The following is a 22,296-nucleotide window of genomic DNA, read 5'->3' on the forward strand; positions in this document are numbered from 1 at the left end:
CTCCTCAACAGAAACATAAGCTGGTTCCCTAAACTCCTGTTTTGAAAAAAAAAAACAACTTAAACTTGCTTTAGTTGCAGGCTTCACATACACTGCAATTCAACAATGTTTGGACAATAAAATGAAAATCTTTTCCTTTTCATTTATCCTTGCACTTGCATAGTTCAAGCAAGGTGTCATCTAAAAAAAAAACTTAATCTATGCTTTACTTACAGTAAAGTTTTACAGTAGTTAAAACTATAATACTTTGAGTGTTGGTGTGTGACAATAATAAACCTTTTTCAGTCTGCAGCTAAGCACAGACAGTAAAAACAGACCCAATACTTGAAGGTGCAATTGCAACAAAAGGTGGCAGCACCATATTTGAGGGTTGATATGGATCCATTCTAGTTTATAAACCTTTAAATTGGAGTGGAAAAATTCTTGCTGGCATGGGGTGTCTCTGCTTACCTACCTAGGGCTGATAACATATTGTTTTCCCCTCAGCTCTCTGCTGGCTTCCTCAGCGAAGCAAGACATGATTGGTAAGGAGTAGCAAACAAATTGGTAGGTCTGTTTCATTCAAAATGTCAATACTTATATCTGAATGTGACGAAAAACAAATGGATAGGAATGAATATGGCAAACTTGGGACCTACGATCTTTTCATGCATCATCTTAAGTGACATTTAGCTCAATATGTGTAATTTCCTTTTAGGAAAGCTACACACACAATGGGCAACAAAAGGGTGTCATCTTTGAAAAGAAATGAAACATTTATCCTAAATAATGGGTTAGTTATTGAAGATGTTATGATTCCTGAAAGGAAACTCCATATTACTTCTGTTGCATGCTTTCATTTTACCTCTGGTCCTTTGCTTCATAATAAACTGTCAGAAACTGAACTTATAGTATGAGAGAGGTACTATGGGCATTACATATTCTATCTTTGAAGATACCTGGTCCAATGTGTCTAAATGTGTCTGAAAAAAAACATATGTTCTAAAATTAAGCAGCATACATAGGCTTTATTTTTGTACATGCCAACTAAAAGCTCTGTCTTACAAACAGAGTAATAATACATTTGAGCTGAACTTGAGTAGTGAAAGAGCTTTAGGGGGAAAAAAATGTTTTACATGTGAAAAAAGGTGGTAAAGACATGGGAGGAAAAGGTGAAGCGAAGAAAACGTCGAGTGTTCTCCAAACGCCCGCGATAAGTGTGTGTGCATGTTGTTGCTCGTGTTTTTGAGCACTGAGCTGTGCTTACTCCACCTATCATCAAGATGGGAAACCATTTCAAGGATTTGCTACTGCTTTCTATGCGACTTGACTTGAAGGTCACGGAATCCCAGGATGCACTTTGCCTGCTCAGGTGTCTGAAAGTGTGAAAACTGAAATCGCCTCGGTGCCGCTGGATGATTTCAAGGACTTTTTTTTTTTAACATATCAGATTTGTTAATTGAAGTTTGACATTTTTGTGTTTGTACTTTAAGGATTCCTCTGATGCAGTTTGCTAGTGCTGTGCTCTTAGATTTCTGAAGCTTCTTGCTAATAAACTGTATTTTCTGAGAAACAATTTTCAGCTGTTGGTTATTGGCCATCCTAATTAAAAAATAAACACATATATGCTTGAAATAATTTTTTTTTTTTGCCTAAACATGAACCTGAAAAATTACACTTAAGGTTTTCCTAAAGTCAACAAGGATAAAATAGTTAGTTGAACTCTTATGTTTAACTGTGAATAATTCAAAGCGATTCCCTTTATCAAACAATTCAAGATCATCTTTAAAATACTGTATATTGTGGACTTTTTTCAGCTATGCTGTGGATAACTGTTCATGGCAGACAGATTTTGAGGCACAACAACAAATACCATTCATGTGTACATGCTCCACCCCTCCACATCAACCATCTGAGCCATTAGAATAGAAACAGCTATTACTGGCTATGAGTGCTGTAATAGTGTCAATAATTCTGCCATGCAGCCCCTCTATCCAAGCTGTTCATCCCTCAGTATTTCAATTTCTCCCCCCACCCGTTTCACCAACAGGCTGAACAGACCTCATCACTCAAACGCTAGTCTCCCCACAACCAGATGCTTCTATTATTTCCTTTGTGTGTAATTGTCAAGGGTGATGATCTACCTGCTGGAGAAATAGTTTCAAAGTCAAACAAGGCTCTTAATTCTGAGTTAGTGGCTGTTCTCAGCGTTGTGAGTAACAAACATCGTATGTTAAGTTTCCCATCTCTAGTCCCGGTCCTTATTTTATAGACTCCGTCGACAACAGCTTTAAACTCCAGGCACATCCGTGCTAATAACCACTTCACCTCGGGGCATGGGGTGCAAGCAAGCTTGAAAGAGGAAGAGGATAAAAAAAAAAAGTCATAAAATAAGGGAGATAAAAATAAAAAAGAAAACCATCTCACCTCCTGCCCGCTCATCACAGGAAGTGCAGCCTCAGCAGCCGCCTATGCAAAAGCTCTCTGGTGATTATGCAGAGACCAAAGAACGCTCGAAGCGCAAACAGCTGGCTGGGCCCAGCCAACAATCGCGCCGAGTCCTCTGATCTTTTTAATGCATTCTATAATTACTGATACGTATTGACAGTGCGTCTGTTTGTGTGGCGGCAGGTGAATTCTAAGTGTGTCCTTGCACAACGCCGGCTACTATGCAGAGCTGAAACATGTTATGTTTAAATACATAACATGAATACACACTTGCACATTTCTTTCACCCCTTCACTGTCTGACGTTAAATCAGACCAAGCATCACCTTTATTAGGTCAGATAGAATCACAAAGCTTATTTATATTGCCAAGTCCAACACGTTTTAAAATTCATGCATATGCTGCTTAAAAATTACCCTAAAATTTCTATTGTTGTTAGTTATTGAGATAAATATCTTTATTTTTTTACTAAAAAAACCTGTTCAGTTTTGTTCCAGTGAATAATTTCTTTCAGCTTTTGTGAAAATAAAACTGGTTGGACCCAGCATAGCTACAGTATTTATTACTTTTCCATAATTTTCTTAATAATAAAAAATAAACCATCCTGGAAACATAATTGCCCCAAAACCTAATAAATACTCGTGTGATCGAAAGAAGAAACTGACATGGAAAAAAGTACAATAATCCGACAATACAACTAGTAATTTTTTATTATTATAGAATTATTGACTTAAAACAAGCTCTTACATCATACTGTAAGTCAGTTTCGTCTTATTTCAAGCGTAATAAAATATTTGCACTAGAAACTAGCCAAAAATTACTTGGTAAGATTTTGTGTTTTTTGCAATGTTGGAGAAACCACACCTGGAGGAAGACACTACCTGCTTAAAGCCACTCCACACAACCCCACTTCAGCCCTGTTTCTTCATACGTTGAGCAATTTCACTTCTGCAAACATTAACGTCCAGCCGGTGTTGCACTTTAAGAGCTATTTGCTTTCAGATCTATTGGTTTTGGATGTTAGATGCTCCGTCACCTGTTCCTTTGCTGATGCTGTGGAAAACACAATTATATTGCTTTTCATTCCGGCGTTCAAAGTCACTACGAAGGTACAAACATGAATGCAGGACAATTATATAAAACAATTACCTTTGTTTACATAGGCTTGACAGGAAAGCCGTTACTGCCGTCTCCCTCCTCTTAGAGCTTATGATTGTTTGATTGGACGTGGCTGACAGCTTTTGCTTAGCGTTCTAGTATTGTGCCAAACCTTCACTTCCTGAAAGCCGAGACGGCGCTAAAAAATCGTGTCAGCCTCGTTTTTCATCTGTCCATTTCATGTTAGTCCAACAGAGCCGATACGCTCCTTTTTAATCGCTTCAGCTGTCTGCACACGCAGCGTAGTCTATTTTTAAACCACAGCAACTTTTTTTTCAGCATTTTATCGTTTATATGCAATGTGGGTGTTTTGTTTAAGTTAAATTGAAAGCTGTTTACTTAAAATGTATTAGTTTATGTGTACACTGCTTAGAAACTATCCATTTTCATTTGATTTCATAGCCACCAAAAAATGACTGAAAAAGGCCAAAATTATTCACTGGTTTTAAAATCTTTTGAAATGATCCATTTGTATTCTACCTCCTTAAGTCTGAAGTCCCTGCATAAAACTCAGTTGTCTTCAGAAGTTGTCTGAGGTTAAGTATCGGCTAATACCGATCTGATACAGCAAGATACCCAAAGTAGAATTTTTGTCAATATCGACACTAAAAGATAATATTACTACAAATTAGATTTTTACGGCAAGAAGAGTTGATCACTCAAAAGGATACTATGTTTCTTTTTTTTTCTATTTATTTAAAAAGAAATTGTGCACAACTTTCTGTTGGGCTACAGCGTAAATTTGACCAGCTTATGGTTGCAACCTGACAAAATGTTGGGCAATTCTTTAATTACTAGGAAGATAAGATAAACAAGGAATAAAAGGGGTAAGACAAACACTCCCTTACCATCTGAAAGATCTCAAAGTTTCAAGCACACGCTGCCAGAAATAAGAAAAAGTAAAAACATTTCAACATGCTATTCTTCCAGAGTTCACTGAAAACAAACAGCTGTTGCTATATGTTTCATGGTAAGTGTTGCAGCTTCAGTACACACACATTCAGAGGCTGAGTCAATCTCCCAGACCTCAATCTAATAGAGAGTTTGAGGCTGAACTGAATATTTAATTAAATCATTTATTTTAGGCCATTATTTGTTAAAATTAGTTTCCCCTTCATTATTTAGAGGGTTTGCAAAAGCAATAAAAAGGGAGGTGAATATTTTTAAGAGTATTGTACATACTGAAATATATGTAGATTCTTAATTCTTGAGTTAAACTTTTCAGTCTTATGGGCCTTTGTGGCGCACGGAGGTTTGTCTCTGGAACTAATCTTAAACCTGCAAAGCCGTCCTCACAATGGCCTCCATTTTTCTTGTCTAATGTCCAGAGAGCTCCACAGCAGAAGCATCACTCGTAAAATAAGTTCCAGCCATTGCTCTCTTTGTTATCTTGTCTCGGCTTTTTATGGGTCCAGGCGCAGTTTTGCTTTGGTCAGGTGATAACAAACCGGGCAAGAGAGAGTATACATCTGTCGGACGTTTGGCAGAAGGGCTGTTGCCTTGAAACATTGAGTCAGCTAAAAGGTTTGAGCTCCGTCAGCACCTTGCGGTGCCTTTACAATTTAATACAAAGAGCCGAGGCAAGCTGACAGAGAGGGGCGCAGTGGAAACTTAATAAAACACACATGCACATTGCTTTACATGTGCTTGCGCACACACTCTAGAGCTTTACATGAAAGCTCAAGAGGGTCTTGAAATTTCTCTCACAGTCCTGGATGAGAGATCCAGGACTGTGACTTATGTTTTTTTTTGTTGTTGTATTTTTTTTTTTTTACCAACTAGAATTGACTTTTCTACATTTTATTTCAAAAATCCAAATGCATTTGGTTTGCGTGTGGACTTAAAGTTAGAACAACAACCATTTAGTCATTTGAATATTCTAGAGATAATCAAATATATTGTTTTCATTTCTAGACATTAAATGCAGAAATGAAGATGACAGAAGCAAAGCAGGTTCAGACAAACGCAGAACATTAAATATAGAAAAGCAGAATAAAGAATGAAATAATGAATCACTATTAAAAATGGTGAACTCCCATCCAAAGGCTGGAGTATTTACAAACATAAAAATCTCTAGCTGAGAAACCAACCCAAGCCTTCTCCCTCCTGACTTGTTAGTTGGTTTGATCAAATTAATGGCTTTGCCTGAATTTCCACCAGTTGATTTACACCACCATGCCAAGAACGGTGTTTGCCCTCAACTCCGTTTAATTGACTGCTACCATACATTACGGTTTTCTTTCCTAATCAAAACGCACGCCATTAGACTACAAACTGGGTTTGCAACAATCAAAACTTAACTAAATAAAAGCAATCTTAGGCTACTCTTTAGTTGACAGTTTTACAGCTTACAGGGGTTAATGTGGACAGGTTGTTTTGACATCCATCATGGCAGAGTGGGTCAGAGTCCTCCCACCACTTGCGTGGGTTGATAGAGCATCCGAACACAGAGCTGCCTTTCCTGATAAGCTCGTGTAACCTCTTCCTCTCAGCTGTGCATAAGCAACATACTGCACCATAAAAAGTGACTGATAGCACCACAAAGTCGAAGAATGTCCTAAAAAGTTCCATCTGAATTTGCAAAAAGTGCAACAGCACAAAGAATTCACAACAATCCCAATGACAGTATTTGTCATGTCAGGTTAATGGTCCGTCTACATGAACAACTAAGTAAAATCAAATCATTTAGGTTTTTATTTAGTTAAACGGTGTAACAATGCGACACTTAAAGATGCCACCCTCCACCTCACATATGTCCATGAATTTTTCAGCTTACTGCTGTATTCTCTTTTTACTCAGCTGAGTTTGTGCTTACTCATCTCTCGAAGCTTCGGAAGAGCTTCGTATTTTGTGTTTGTCTGGGAACGTCAGCAGGCCTTTAAGTGATTCAGCCAGCTGGTGTTGTTTTTTTAATGCCATCACAGAGGAACAAAGAGAATATCGGCTCTTTTGGGTAAATTTTATTCCTTTACTCTCAGTTTTGTATGTTGTGATGGAACGTATACTCACATTGTTTGTGTGGTGAATAATAGTTCTTCAGGGAATTCTTATGTGACACAAAAACTGGATGGACTTCTTATTTGCATGATATTGAAGAACTCTAATCTCCACATTCATCCTTTGGTTTAGATTACTTTTTCTTTTCTTTTTTGTCAAAGAAAAATATTTAACTTTAATAAACATTAAGCTTTAAAAAACAAAAACAACAACAAAAGAATGAGAACCCAAAGAGTTTTTGTGTAAATCACAGAGTTGACCAATGACAGATGTTACTTCAAAAGCAAAAAGGTCAAAAGAGTCAAGTTGATGGTTGTGTGCCAAAAAACTGGCTACAAAATGGAAACAGGACTCAGCTGGTCATGCCTGACTTATCACTTTAGTAACAAGGACAGTCATACAGGAAACTGGTCAATACCAAGTCAGAAGGTCGACACCACCTTTACGTGGGGAGTTTTAAAAGTAGTGGTCGGACATGTGTTTGTTGAGAACAGAAGGAGAAAGACAGAAAAACTTGGGCTGAGAGAATGCCTTATCACTTGGAAAGAAAACATTTTTTTAAAGTGACTTCCATCTTGAATCATCCGGGCTGGACTATCAATCAGGCATATATACATTCATATCATTCAGATGGCTCACAAAAATTACAATTAATTTGTAGAGTAATGACTTTACTTGATAATATGGTAAGTAGTAACATTACCAAAACAGTAAGAGACTGTGTGACAAGAAAGTCCTGATGTTTTAAAAAATTCAATATGAAGCCAAAAGGTTTTTTTTGTTTGTTTTGTTTTTTGCATATTCAGTAATGCAAATTGATCACAATATTATTGTGGTAAGGTTTATGCATGTATGCAGCATACCATGCTGAGTGAAAAGTTTTGAAATGGACCTAATGGTGATGAATCGTGTATCATCATGCAACAGAGGCAAACTTAAGCTCCAACTAGATGCATTATGTACAAACAACTACAGAGAAGACCCTGCATAGCATTAGGTTCAGTATTTATCAGAAAAACTTTAAATCATTGCTAGATTTTGGAAATTTTATGAATCCATAAATACCATGCATTAAAGGAAAACAAATAATCTTCCAAATATATACACATCTGACGCGTATTTAGTTTTAACAAAAATATTTTTTTTTATTTCCTAAACTGTGACACAATTCCATTTATGAGGATCATTTGCAGATCATATATGACCAATCAAGTTTAGCCCCCTGGACCATTGAGGCATCGAGACTTCAAGAAATGTAAATCCGCCTGAAGAATTATATTTGCTCACTTTAAAATTCTGTAAACTACTTTAACTCAATGATTTGGGAGTTGATTGCAATTCCGAATCCAAGAGAGTATATTAGAGCATAAACGCCTCTGAAGGCTTTGGTCCCATTCAAACATGATTGTTTCCCTCTAAACACCACAAATGTGATTGCAGTTGAACAGAAAGCACATTTTACTACCCAGAGACAGGTTTCCTCCAAGAGGAAATCTGCTCAGGCTGGCATTAATACTTTCCAGTTGGGACTGCCTCCATTTTGGGGGAAAAAAGCTGGTCAGTAAATAAACTTCTAATTTCTCTGCGTGAAAGTGAGTTATTTGTGAAATTGCAAAGACAAAATTGACAGAAATACAGAAACAAGACAGGATAACGCCTCACACTATGATGACATTTTGGCAGGTTGTTGTATAAACAAGTGTTCTGAATATTAAGACATCTCTTGATCACTACTTTAGCTTTATAGGGTCATAAAGCCAAACAACTCAACTTTATAATAACCCAAAATTGTATGTCCAGTTTTCTGCAGGGATAGTAAATATTTATTTCTGCTCATGTCAGTTTGTCATGCTTGAAACCTGCAAAATGCCAGACTTTCCCACTGACATTGTTTTTAATAAAATGTTTTCCAATAGTTTTCTTGAACTGCCATCAAGAGTTGAAGACATTTATGTACCATTCAAAGTTGAAGTCCAAATAAGCAGCAATCAAAGCCTAAACCGTGGAAAACTTAAAACACTGAAAGCTTCCACTTGATGACTGCAAGGCTGTGCTTTGATTGGATAAAGATGGCGGAGCTGTGACAGTGGAGCGCAATGATGGTTATCAAAATAAGGCCTTAGTTTACTGCACCGAAAACAAAGACAGAAAGGACAGATTCTCCAAAATTTGCTGCTTGCTCAACCTCCATATGATCACAGTAAAAGCAACACTAGATGACCTGCATTAAGACCCCAGAAAGAGATCAGCAAATTACAATGTATTTATGATATTACAATTTATTAGTTGAATTCAAAGAAAAGTATGTTTGCTGCCTGCAGATTTTTAAGGAAAATAGGTAATTTTGATAATGGACATAAAAAAAGAGATGCATTTAAGTTTTTACTATTCAAACAAGCAAATGACAATTATAACTTTGTGTAACTTGCATTGCTAGATGGCCATGCATATTGTTTTTATATGTAGAGTATTCATCAACCAGTTTTAAGCCAGTCATATTTTGAGGTTAACTCAGTTTGCAAAACATTGAAATGGATAGATTTTCTACAAACTAGCTTTTCTCAGTAGAAATGACACAAAACCCAAACATATTTTCATTAGATTGATCATCCTATTTTACAGTGTTAAGATTTATGAAGAATAACAATTACATTTGAAAGAACTACACTTGACTGGGCAGAGTTTGTTTAAAAGACATAAAGCTGCACATGGTTAGCGGTAGAGTTTTAGAGTCCACTTCCCCATTCATCAGTGCTGGATAAATAATATTTTTTTAATTAGCAAAAGCAGTCCTAAGAAAGGGGATGTTTTATATTTTGCTCAACATGATTTCCCTGGCAAAAATAGGTGTGAAAATCAGCGTATTAAACCTTTTAGGTGTCCTGTTTTTACAGCCTTCATACTTTTGGGCTTGTGACAACCACATTGCGAGGGGCTTTACTTCCACCGCTCCCTCTTCCTTGTTCGCAATATCATACCGAATTAAATGTTCTGCCTTGCCAGTTTATACTCTTAACTGAACTTAATATGATTTGCATTTTCATTTCACAGATGAAAACTGCAGCTCATGAAAAGAATAGACCCAGATGTCACAGGGGAGGCAGCAGGGTTCTTGTCGTCATCGCAGTGGTTTTGCCTCTCAGCCTGCAAGTCATTATTATTACTCGTTACCATTACTGGTTATGGTTATCATAACTATGCAGATGATTATTTTTATGCTGTGAATTTCCATTTAAGTCTCAAGACTTTGCAAGATAATCTCTTTTAGCCTCCAAGAGATTATCTTCCTGGACTACATTTATTTAACTTCATCCATCTACCTTAATAACTCGCCAATTTGCGAAGGCAGGAAACATAAAACATCAAATCCCAATAAAATAAATTGATGTTTATAGCTCAGTGTGAACACATTTGAATGAAGAAGCTATAAACCCCAGATTCTCCAGAATATTCTCTTCCTCCGTAAACACAGAAGAAACATACTCAATTCTGGCTTTTCGCGGCGTCGTGAAGTTGTCACGATGGCGTCTGAAGCCACAGCAGCAAGAGAACGGGGGCTTTGTCTTTGAACTACAGGAGGATAGGAGGGTTAAACCACACTGAGGCAATAAAAGCAATCTATTACAGCAGAGGCAAACAGGAGCTTTTGTCTTTCAGCTAAAGCCCATTTTCTTCTCCCATAAAAAAACACACAAAAAACTAACAAAACAAACACATTCAGTGGACTGTTTCACACAAAAAAAGGGAAAAAGTCAACAGATGAAGTTAAGCGCTACTAATTCACTTTGTGATCTGTCAAAAATAATTTCTACCACTATAAACAGCAACTGTTTGGAGCATTTCACCTCTGCCAACTTATGTAAGACCTGACACACTTGTGGAATATTCATCACCTGAGTTTATGCCTAAAAAAAGTGTTTTGCAGTTTGTTTGTTTTCTACAAACCCTAAAGTGAAAATATATTCCTCATTACCCCGATCTGGTTTTCTGATAATAGTTGTTAAGAAAGCACATCTCTTGCTATTTGAATATTATGTTTACTTAGTAAAGAAAGAAATGTATATCCATTGACATCGTGAAAGGAATATATATATATATATTTTTTTTTTTACCTGGCTCTTTTTGTGGAAGCTTAGTGTATTTGACTTTTGACAAAATGTTTTTGTACTAAGCTTTTTAATTCTGTTCCTTATTTAAAAAAAACCTGAAAGAAAATCACAGAAAGACAAGATCAAATACTTGGCTGAGATTAACTAACCCTTAGAAAATCAATTATTTCAGAATTCACTGGACTGCCAGCCATAACAGCAGACTAAATGTCTCTATTAAGCTTGTCTGACCCACAGAAAGACAACAGAGACAAAATCGGTCTTAGTTCTGTTAGACCAGAATCTTTTGGTACGTCCACTCTCCTTCTGGCAATTGTTCAATTCCAGTGGAATAAAGTAAATAAAATTGGACTTAAGTGGCAGCACAAGGAAATTAGGGATTGTTCCATAACGTTCCAGACATTGAGCCAATGATCTGCACAAACTGAACCTGCCACTAGAGGTGGGTGGAGCAGAGGAAATGCAGGATGATGTAATTAGACTCAATTAAAGGTAAAAAGAAAATTACATCAAAAAAAATATTTAAGAATGAACTTCTGGATTCCTAGAGATTATCTGAAGACCTGCCATTGGATGGGAGGTAAACAAGGTGGTTGCTAAGAAGCTGCTAAGTGCATTAGTTAGGAACAAATATCTTCTCATTAAATGAAACATATTAGCGACTGCTGTCCGCTACCTGGGAGAGCCCAGGTGACATTTTTTTTGGAAGCTAAAATGAAAAACAGAAATGTCATTCGATTCTTTTTTCAGCTAAGAAGAGAAAGGAATCAGAAGCTTGACAGAAAGAAAGTGACCCAAAGTTAAGCAAGGAAATATTATGTTGTATCTTTCAGGCTAATCTGTGTGGAAAGCGACATGGTGAACGACTGCTAAGCTCCCTGAGAATGCAGCTTTTCCCCACTGGGGAACGAGAGTAATTACAGACAGCCTTTTGTTCCCATTTGCCTTCAGTAATAAGCCTAAAAGCATGGCAGCTCACGTTTTAGATAATGAAGATTTACTGAGTGTGGGTTAGAGCTAGTTCGTTTTCTTTTTATCCCCCCTTCTTCTTTATTCTGGTTTACACCGACTGCTTCAGCTTTTCAATACACCTCCGTCTCTGTGGTTGTTGACAGAGGGAGCGAGGTTCATTATTTACCAAGAATTACGCTTCTGTCTTCGGAGTGCAGATGTGATTCAAGCTCTCCTCCGTGCGCGGCAGTGGGGAGAATCACCAACGTCCAGATACACCTGGCACATTCAGTTATTGTTCCTATGCAAACAATAACGCCGGTACAGTACTTTTGTGTTTGTGTGTGTTTGAGCTTTTGATTTTTCAGAGGGCATTTTTGCCCCGTTCTCCTCTTCTTGAAGATTAATTATGTCTCAGAATTAAATTAGAAGAATTAGATCCCACCTGTGCAACACAGCATCATTAGTCGTAACAATAGCTACGAGGAGAACAACTTTAGAAGTCCTAGCCTATAGAATAATGACACCATCTGTGTGTCTCTACCACTGGTAACATAGTCTCTTAGGGACATGGAGGCTCAATTTACAGCATGGAGGAACGACATCTGCAATCCAGCAAGCAAAACAGGAACATCTGCTATGGATCCTTGTCATAGTTTGGAGTGTCTCCAAGTTATTATGAAATGTAGAGTTAAGAAAAACTCCTTGTATCTAAGCCAGGTGTAAATGAAAATGTGTCCTATATGTTCTATGGAAGATAATTAGTCCTTATGGGTGAGCTGTCCATATTTTAGCTTATTTTAATTTAAGTTGTATTTTAACTTCATATATGAGGTCATTTTTATTTTGCTTATCTTACATTGTTTTATCTCAGCTCATCTGCACAAGTCTTATTTTAGTTTTTCTTCATTTATGCACGGATAATGTAGCTTCTCTGCACCTCTTTTTCCTTAGTTTGCCTTATTTTAACATAGCTTACACTTAATTTATTTCATTATATGTTAGATTCATGTAATTAGCTTGTCGAGCCCAAAAACACACAAAAAAGACCAAGCTATTCTGACCCTGATGAGACATTCAAAAAGCGCAAAAAGCAATGTTCTCACATTTAAATTGAGGCTCTTTAAAGTTAACTTTCAAGTGTTTTTGGAAGTAACCTTTTTTTTTTCCTCACCATAACCTTTTGGTGCTGAACTTATACATAGAGAACTCTGTTTTGTCTGTTTTTGCATCAACCTTATGCATTTTATGTGGCAGAATTTAATCTTTATTCATGTAGAAAAAGGGAACAAGGTTTGTGTTTAACCTTCATCACTTTTTCAATTTCTTACAACTTAAGTTACAAATGCATTTTCAAGTAATGAAGTGAGCAAAAATTCCTCTTTCACCGTTTTCCAACAAAAATTTAATTAGTGGCTGCATCTTGTTTAAAAAGACATTTTAATTGATGCTGCACCAAAAACTGTACAATTGGATTTGTTTTTATTTTTTGCATCAAGAATAATTTCTTATTTTCTCAACATGACATTCAGAATATTCTGTATTATATAAAGTAGACAAAGTAATTAGAGCATGCAATGTGTTGACTGTAAACCTTTTGCTCATAAATACAACATTTGCTAATTAGGTCAACACATAACTCCTTATGTTTTATCCCAAAACATGTTTTCTGTGTTAGAAATTATAGAGCATCGTTTCCATGGGACTCGTTTGGCTTGGAGAACCATGTTGACTATTGTTGTGTTTGAGATTTGTCACAGCTGAAAAACAAACAGAAAAAGAGACACGCCATCGTAATTTTTAATTAGAATTTAAAATTTTGAAGGTGCGATAATACTGTTCTTCCATGAGAGTCTGAGAAGGCGCTGCATATAAAATCGGAACAGCTTTCGTGTGCAATATTACAATAACTTAATTTGTCCAAAACACTGTTACATCTGAGGTTGATGGTAAAACATGTTGGTTGTTGTTTTTTGTGAAAATAATAGCTTCCAAGTGGACATTTTCGTAGATTTGATTGATTGCCCTCTGCACCCCTGATGAAGGGATTTGGCTTTTCATACTGGCCTTCCTCTTCAACCGCCGCAATCACCAAATGTTTTGCACTCGTTTCTAAAGGTGAACAAGTTGCTGCAGAACCCGTAGGCGGTCGCAGGCAAGAGATGAGGCATTAACACATGCCAAGCGTCTCCAAGCTGAGTGAGACACAAGATCTCTGTCCTTCAGGCTGTTGAAAAGAAACAAATGTGACTCAGACGCGTACTAAGTGGATGCAAGAATGCAAAGAGCTTCTTGTAATCAACAAGATTAGCAATGTGAGTAATGCCGTTTGGGAAAGAGTTAGTTATGTCATAGTCAGGAATATTCAACCACATCAGTGCACAACAGTGTCCCGTAGGCTCTCATCACTGATATTGTCAAGTTTAAATACTGAGACAAGTTGTCAGGGTCAACTTCACAAGTGGGACACTTCAGTGTCATCAAGTGTTGCATCATTGACTCGTTGAGTTCTTGTGAGGCATGTGAGTCGAATACAGCATATGAATAGCAGCTGTGATCTCGGTTTAATCAATAAATTAATGAAGCCGTTTGTGTCTGTGGTCTTCGCCACTGAACTGTTGTATCTACTGAAGACACTAACTCAGTCGCCTCAAGTTGCATTCCTCCAGCACCCGTTAGCTTTAGATGTTACTCTGCTTTATTTCTTCAAAACATAGCACTATGGAGCCATATTTGATTGCCAGTCAATATAAAACCGGACTGTTTTGGCTTACTGAACTATTTTGCTGGTTGCTTTTGTAGAGGAATCTTCTCGAGTCGTAGAGTCCATCAAATAGCAAATACGTAGAATCTAAAACATAAAACTGAAACCTCAAACCAATCCTAGCTGTATGAAAAGAACATGTAATTAAGGACTTCTGCACAATTCCTCAAGGCTGTAGAGGCATTTAGTCATCACTAAGAGTGCCTTGCTGTTAGCACTTAGTCGAAGCACATTTACCTGCTTATCTTATTCCCCAGTTGTCAGCTGGGAAGCATGTTGTTAATTGTGGGAAGTAACCCACCAGTTAAGGGTTTTCTCATTCATTTTGTTAATGGTACCGTTGTTCTCATTGCAAGGGTGGGGGCACAGGGGCTCCATGTGAAGTGAGACATGACAGGACTCTAATTGGAGATGAATTCAGGGCATGTATCACTCATTAGGATGAGATAGGGCAGGAATAAAACAAGTTGTCAAACTGAAGGGTTCAAATTCATTAGAAATCTTGATGTAAACTGGTTAGTATATTGCTCCTTGGATGAAATGCAAATCTAATTAATCTAATTAATTAGATTTTTTAAAAAGTTTTTGTTTTCTCTTGTGGCAAACCCTCGCACCTCATAGAAAAACCTGGCATAGTAAAATCAGCAAATGTCTGAGGTTTTATGAACCCCACCCAACATAAAAAGGAGAATAAATGCAAACTATTTTATTGAGAATGAAGGCAATCGAGATAAATAAGACGCTTTCTGAAATGGCTCTTAATGGCGCCATTAGGCAAAATCCAGCAGGGCACCGATGGGCCACGGCCTATATCTGTAATCATCCAGAACAAAGTACCAGGTTCCCAAGAAGGTTTATTGGGCTCAATTAATCAGAGTTAATGCTCACATTCATGCTCATTTGAAACCTGGCAACAATTAATGCTCGGAGGAAAGTAATATTACAAATGTTTAATTAAGTCTGCAGGGGATAATTATGGTGCGAGTATCATTAAGTGCAAGATAGTTGTACAGGTTAGGATTCTGACTGCTCTCTCAATTTCTGGATTTGCTTAAATTCATGGTTTATGCAACAGGACTTCCCAAGTCTGTTTTTTGTTGCCTCATAAACAAATCTATAATAAAAAAAGGCACATTTTACAACATTTAGACCTATAAAGACAAGTAATTGTAGAAAAGTTAAACATTTACCAAAACACCATTTACTATTAAAATGTTAGTGAAAAGATATCCCCATTAGAAATGTTTGTATTACTGAGTAAATTTTTATTTTTTATTCATCCAGCAAGAACGGAACATTTATTTTTACTTTTGTCAAAAAGCCTCGCTTTGCTTCTGATTATTTCTGAAACAGCAACTATTATTTTGGTTGCCACAGGTTGCAAGGTAGTTTTTCCTTTCTTCTAAATGTCAGCTTCTGGCCAGCGCGTGTGAGCAAAGCACCAACGCCCAGACACCGTGGGATTACAAATGACGGGCTTCAGAGGGGAGAAGTCAACCAAGAGTCGACGGGTCACCGGATGAAACAGGCAGCGTGGATGACAGAGATGCCCTCACAACAAGAGAACAAGGACAGAAAGGGAAAGAGAATTGCGAGGGGCTTTGGAGGGGTGGGTGGCGGTGGAAAACAGAGCAATGAAGTACACACACGCAGAGAAAACATGACGCCTCCCCGCATCCCAGCGTGATGGACGGTGCCTGCCGACTAATAAATCAGTGTTGCTGAAACGGCGGGTTGCTGAGAAGGGTGTTTGAAGCGACGCTGTCCTAAGCTCTGCGCTGCCGAGAGGAACGACGTGTCTGGAATGTGGAAGCAGATGCTCTCACACACACACACACATGCAAACACACACGCGGGAAGGAGGGAGTGGAGCCTGGCCTAATTTGACCCACCTGATAAAAAATGGACAGGAAAGTGCTTAGTCGGCTTTGCCCTTCCCTGTGCTCCACCGCTGCTCCTCCTCCTAATTTCCTCCTCTTAGTCAGATCAACCCTTCACCTCCCTACTTAACAACCTCCATGCACCTTTTGTGTTTCCTCAAGTCACACGCTTTGATCTCCATTGCTCACGAAACTCCTCAAATTAACACAGGTGTGATTTAACTCAGTATTTAAGGGAGAAGGTTTGTAGACCTACAGCGTTGCTATTTTCAGTATCGTACGTGTAAAATAAGTCGATTAAGTTTGACTAGGCCCCTCTCTCTTCTGGTGAGTGAACTCTCATCAGTAAATCACTAAATCTAAGGAAGTTTGATTCTAAAAAGATAAAAATAAAGTCATTTCCTGAACATGAAATTTGGCCTCTTTCATCTAACCTAAATTTATCTCACAACTCTGTTCTTTTTGACTTTATGTTATAAAAGAAAACATTTGCGTACATTGGAGACTGGTGAATTTCCAAAATAGCATTGCGTTCATGGTTTTTTCCATCCATCATTGCAAAAAAAAAAAAAAAGTTTGAGTCCTTTTTGACACAATGAGGATAATTCATCTGATAAAATAGAAAACTGTTTTGGCTTTGCACAGTTACAACCAGCTGAATGAAAGCGAGATCTTACAAATGCTTCACAAAACAATAATGAAATTTGGTAAGCTACACTAATCTTTAAAACCCAAGGCTATAATGCACTGGGCTGCTTTTCATCTGCAAGCTTTCAGATGTAATTTGGTTATGTTATATATTGAGAACAGCAGCAGAAATGTATGGCTTAAAAGTCACTCATCAAGACTGTGCAAAACATTTATGTTACATTTTTACAGAACTGTTTAGTCATTGTTACTGAGCTTTCTTTAAAGTTCACAAACTGACTTTTGTGAAAAAACTAAGAATGTTATAGATAAAATCACTCCAAAACAAACTCACTATTACATTTATTTCTTTTCCACAACCAGTCAAACTGGCAAAATAAATATGCACTATTTCTTCTGTCGTTTTTTTTTTTTTTTACAATTGTTTGAAATGACAAACAATTACACATTGTTTTCCCTGAACCATCAGCAACATAATTTTAAGAAATGGCTCCAATAAAGTTATGAGAATCTGCTGTTCTGTTGGAACTCGATGTTCCAGCTTCATTGAGATCCAATGAGTTCCCCGATTCCCCGGTACTAATCAGTCCTGTGGGAAACGTGAAGCGAATTCTCATCATGCTGGCACAAAAGAAAAATAATATGAAGCTAATAAACATTGATGTTTTCAAGTTAAAGCACATTTAGTTGGGTAAATGTCTGTGGAGTTCAAATGATACATCTAAAGAAATTTTTAGTGAATGAAAATAAAATTCTACTAATGATAATTAGGCAAAAACAAAAAAATATTACACAAGATCACATTTTTGTAGGAGCCATCTGAAGCAGAGCAGTATGTGGACATTCATCTGACAAATCTTTTTATCCATCTGACTAACTTTTTTTGGCAGACAAGTGACGCAAGGGATTTTTTTTCTTGTTTTCAGTGTTTAAACATGAGATTGACTCAGGCGAAGAAAGTGGGCTCTGCTCGATAAAACGCCTTTGAAAAGCCATTTTGGATTCGGACAGAATAATGAGATTAGTGCATCAGGCTCGGCTCCAGCGTCCGGCTGGCTGGTCACCAGCACAGTTTGCTCAGTTAGGATCTTTTGTTTGAGGACATTTGGTCCGCGTCATTATGCATGAGCAAGAACCCCTGTGCTAATCCTCTGACCCTCACATGCCTTCCATCTTAGAAGCCATATATAGGTATTTATATATTTTTTTAAATGGCTTCTTCACAGGTCATTTTGCTGTTACTTTGCATTATTTACATGCTTATTTACAAGTTCCAATTGAGGACTGCTTGAAAACCAAATGCACCTAAAATATATGCAATAGTGATATGTTTCCCCACATTATCTCAAGGAATCTTTGTAAAGAAGTTGTTTACAAATGAGCTTGGTTTTCAGGCGGACCCAATGCAAATGTGTTGAATTTATACGTCAAGTAAATGACGCCTTATATCTGTTATTCTTTGACCTGGCTCTTTTTTGGTCTGTCATAAAATTGTTGTCGAGAGAGGCTTTGAGAGGCCATAATGCAATCGTATGTCAAAACTCAAGCCCGCTTGTCAGATGAAAAAAAAAACAACCTTTTTTTTACAGCTCTGGAGAAGACACTGTAAATAATAGGAGGTCAGGTTTATAACCGTGTAATGCACCACGACTCGCAGCAGCTTAATACCACCATAAAATTCAAGCAGATCAAAAGAAATAAATCTTAGCCATCCTACTGAAGCTGACCCAAGCTCTTCCGTGATGACCCTTGTGGCAATCCATTTCCTACACACTATTCAAAGAACATCATGTTTTTCCTCTACTTTCCATTTGACGGCAGTCACAGAAGAAAATGTCTTAATTTATGTCAAGGTAACACCTTGAACACTCTGTTTTCTTGTGTGACATGATGAAAAAAATAAAAGAATCATATCAGGAGTCCACAGTCCAACATACAGAGAAAAAAACTAATAATTATAGCTCAATTATTCAGTTTGTCTCCAAGTGTTGTAGAAAATGTGTTTTTTTAATGTAATAGAATTTGGATTTCAGAGATTCAACCACCACCAATGGTGAATAAGTCGAGAAAATGTTTATCGAATTAGCGACTTTGTTCAACAATCAACATTTGAACTCCCTGAAATATTTGTGGGATGCGCACATTCTTCGATGGATGCCTGGGCAAAAGGAGCTGAAGAATTCTGCAAAACTGTCAAGAAGAAGTTAGTTTTCTTTTTATACGACCTGACATCGACTACCTAAGTTACTGTATATGACACTGTCCTGTTCGGTGAACATCGCTTTGCCAAAAGTCATTCCAAAGCGGCAAATGTAGCCAGCCTCCTTCAAAACACCTGACATTTTAGCCACCATGCTTACAGGCTATATATTTACATTTTGGCTCCACGTCTGTGCTTGTGAGGCGGGAGGGTTTCTGCAGGTGTCATCCATCAAAAGGAGTGAAGAATGAAACAAAGACAAGAAGTCAGCGGGGTTTGAAACAGAGATCAAGCTTGACAGAGATGAACAGAAAGAAGAAGCGACCGAGGTTGATGGAGTGAGGGGAAAGCAGAGGGGAGAGAGAGCGAACTCTATCAGTTGGTAAATTATACCCCACGCCCTCGGCACCAAAGGAAAACATCACTGCTTGGGGGTGTCAGGTCGAGATGGACGATCGGCATCCTCAGTCGGCGTCAGAGCGTCTGTGTGTGTGTATGGGCATCCAAGTAAGAGCGAGAAGGAAGAAGGAAAAAAAAAAGAGAGAAAACGAATTTCTCAAAGATATATCACAGCCACAAAAGTAATGGCTCACTGTAAGATCATTGCAAGTTTCCCCACTGTGCACACACAGGCACACAAACAGAAAGTCAGGCAATCAACACCATCACAATGGTGGTTGGCTGAGGCAGGTAAACGAAATAAAAAAAAGACAGCATTGCCTCAAGATTGAGTGCAGCTGCTGCTGTTTGTTGCCTCAAAAATGGCTGAAATAAAAGTGTCTCATGCTTGCAAATTAAAAGTACATAATTTTTTACATGCTTTTGTTAGCTCATACTATCTTCTGGAAGTACTGTGAAGAATGCTGATTTTTTAAAATTTTTTTCTTTCTTCAAAAAAGTATTCATTCAATGAAACTTCTGGATTCAAGTCAATCTCCCCCAATCGCAAAAAACGCAAGTGGTTTCGTGAGATTTCTTTGGCATTTCCCCTTAATTTGGCACATGATCGCTGAAAGTCAGGTGGAGACCCTGACCTTTCATCCAGCGCTGCGAGCGACGGAAATTTTTAGGTGAACCCACTTTGACCTGTGTTATTTCAGTAAAGGTGAATTCTGTGGCAAGCCTGCCTGGGATCACACTGGTGGCAGAGTTACATTTACTGAAGCTACTTTTAGGTAATGTACTTTTTACTTTTACATGAGTAATTGTGTCACAAGTCTTGAGTAAAATTTCTGAATAATCTACCCCCTTTGAGTAACTTTACTGAATGAATTAGTTGTTTTAAACAAAAATTTACCAGATCCAAACACCTGCAGTCACTCCCTGTATGCTACATGCTAAATACTTTTTTATTTTCCTTCTTCTTTTTTTCGTTTTATCAAGCCAACATCAAGATGAAAGAGTTTATTCAACAAGATGCGGGGTTAAATTACATGAAAAGCTGAAGGCAAATTCACAAATAAAAAGCCTTGCGTGGGATTTTTGCCCTCAATATGCCTGAGTAGATAATGAAACAAGATTATCTGTAACATCCTCCACTCCTCTGTGATATGCAAACATCAATGGGTCAACCTGGTCCAGTATTTTATCGGTCAGAATGGCTTTGACCAGTTGCTCAAAGCATTTCACAGATGGAGGTCAAAGCCACCGCTCAAAAATCACTTTTGGAGATTTTTTTATTTATCTTTGATTTTTTTTTTTTTAACCACCAGAAGCCAACTGATGTCTACATCAACTGTATGTCACCCTTGTTTTTAACAGCGTAAATGCACAACAAATTTAAACTTTTAAAAACTATTTTAACGAGTACTGTTCAATCATCCATCAACAGCTGATCCAATTCAATGAAAGAGCGTGAAATGAAGACATTTCTCTGTTTTCCCTCTTTAAAAATCTCAACATACCCCAAAGAACAAAATATCACCAACGTTTATCACTTTTGAGTTCCTGCGAATCGACAACTCTTGAGGACCACTCTGGTGATGGAGATGGACTGCTGATGAATATTTACGAGGTGAATTTTTAGTGCAGTGACGGATGTTTATGTGCGGTGGGCTCATGAGAGGCTTACACCCCAGCAAGTCACACTGAATTTTAAACTCTGTACATCAAGCACACAGATTTTCTTAAGATCTGGTCGCGTCGTGACTCACAGGGAGTGGGATTGTTTCACCACCAGCTGTCAGAATTTGACGGGTAAATCTTAGGGATTTACAGGGTATTTTGTGCTCTAATCATGACTGAAAAACAGTTGTGATTGGAGCACACTCCATAAAATACATTCTATAAAACTTCTTCAAATTTCTTGGTTTTTAGATGACAAACGTAGGACCAGTGGAAACATGCTGGCTCTATTGGGAGTTAAAATTAGAAGTATTTCTGAACATTTCTCTTCCATCAACTTTTTTAAATAAATAGTTAGTACAGTATGAAAAAAGTCACAAAAATATGTGAACAAAGTCATCATTAATGAGGATGAATTTGTATGAGAAAAAAGTCACAATGTGATGGGAATAAAGTTTAAATAAAACAAAAAAAGTCAAAACAATAACTTTATTCTTGCATTATTTCAACTTTATTCTCGTATGACTTTATTCTTGGTATATGATTATTTTTGTATGAGTTTATGCCCATAAAACTATAAATGTCATGACCTCTAATTTTATTTGTGCTTTTTATTTCTATGATACATTAAGGACTCTAGTATGAGTAAATCAGAACCTGGTAATTGAATCAGGACATCCCTAATAACCAAAATATTGAAATGAAAACATAGCGTTTCTCATAATCTCTACTTTAAAATTCATAAACAAATATCTGGATTTATATTATCCCTCCCCCCAAACACGACACACACAAAAAAAAAACATTCTACAAAGTCACAGGCTGTTTTCAAACCCCACAGTTTACATTCATTTGCAAAGTGCCACAGACTGTAGTTTAATATTGAAATATCTATGCAATACCAATTCTGAGCCAAGCCATTTGGCTGCATCGAAACATCATCCAGAAAAGAAGAAGAAGAAAGAAAAAGTCTAAATTACAAATGAAATTAGAACACTAAAACTTCACTCGGCAGGACGACACACACACACTCAGCAAACACACCGAGACATGGCTGCCAGTGTGCATCATTTACACAGGCAGCAGAGCGGCTCAAGGA

This window comes from Poeciliopsis prolifica, unplaced genomic scaffold (genome assembly GCF_027474105.1).
Source record: "Poeciliopsis prolifica strain line A6 unplaced genomic scaffold, Auburn_PproV2 SCAFFOLD055, whole genome shotgun sequence".
Classification (NCBI taxonomy): domain Eukaryota; kingdom Metazoa; phylum Chordata; class Actinopteri; order Cyprinodontiformes; family Poeciliidae; genus Poeciliopsis; species Poeciliopsis prolifica.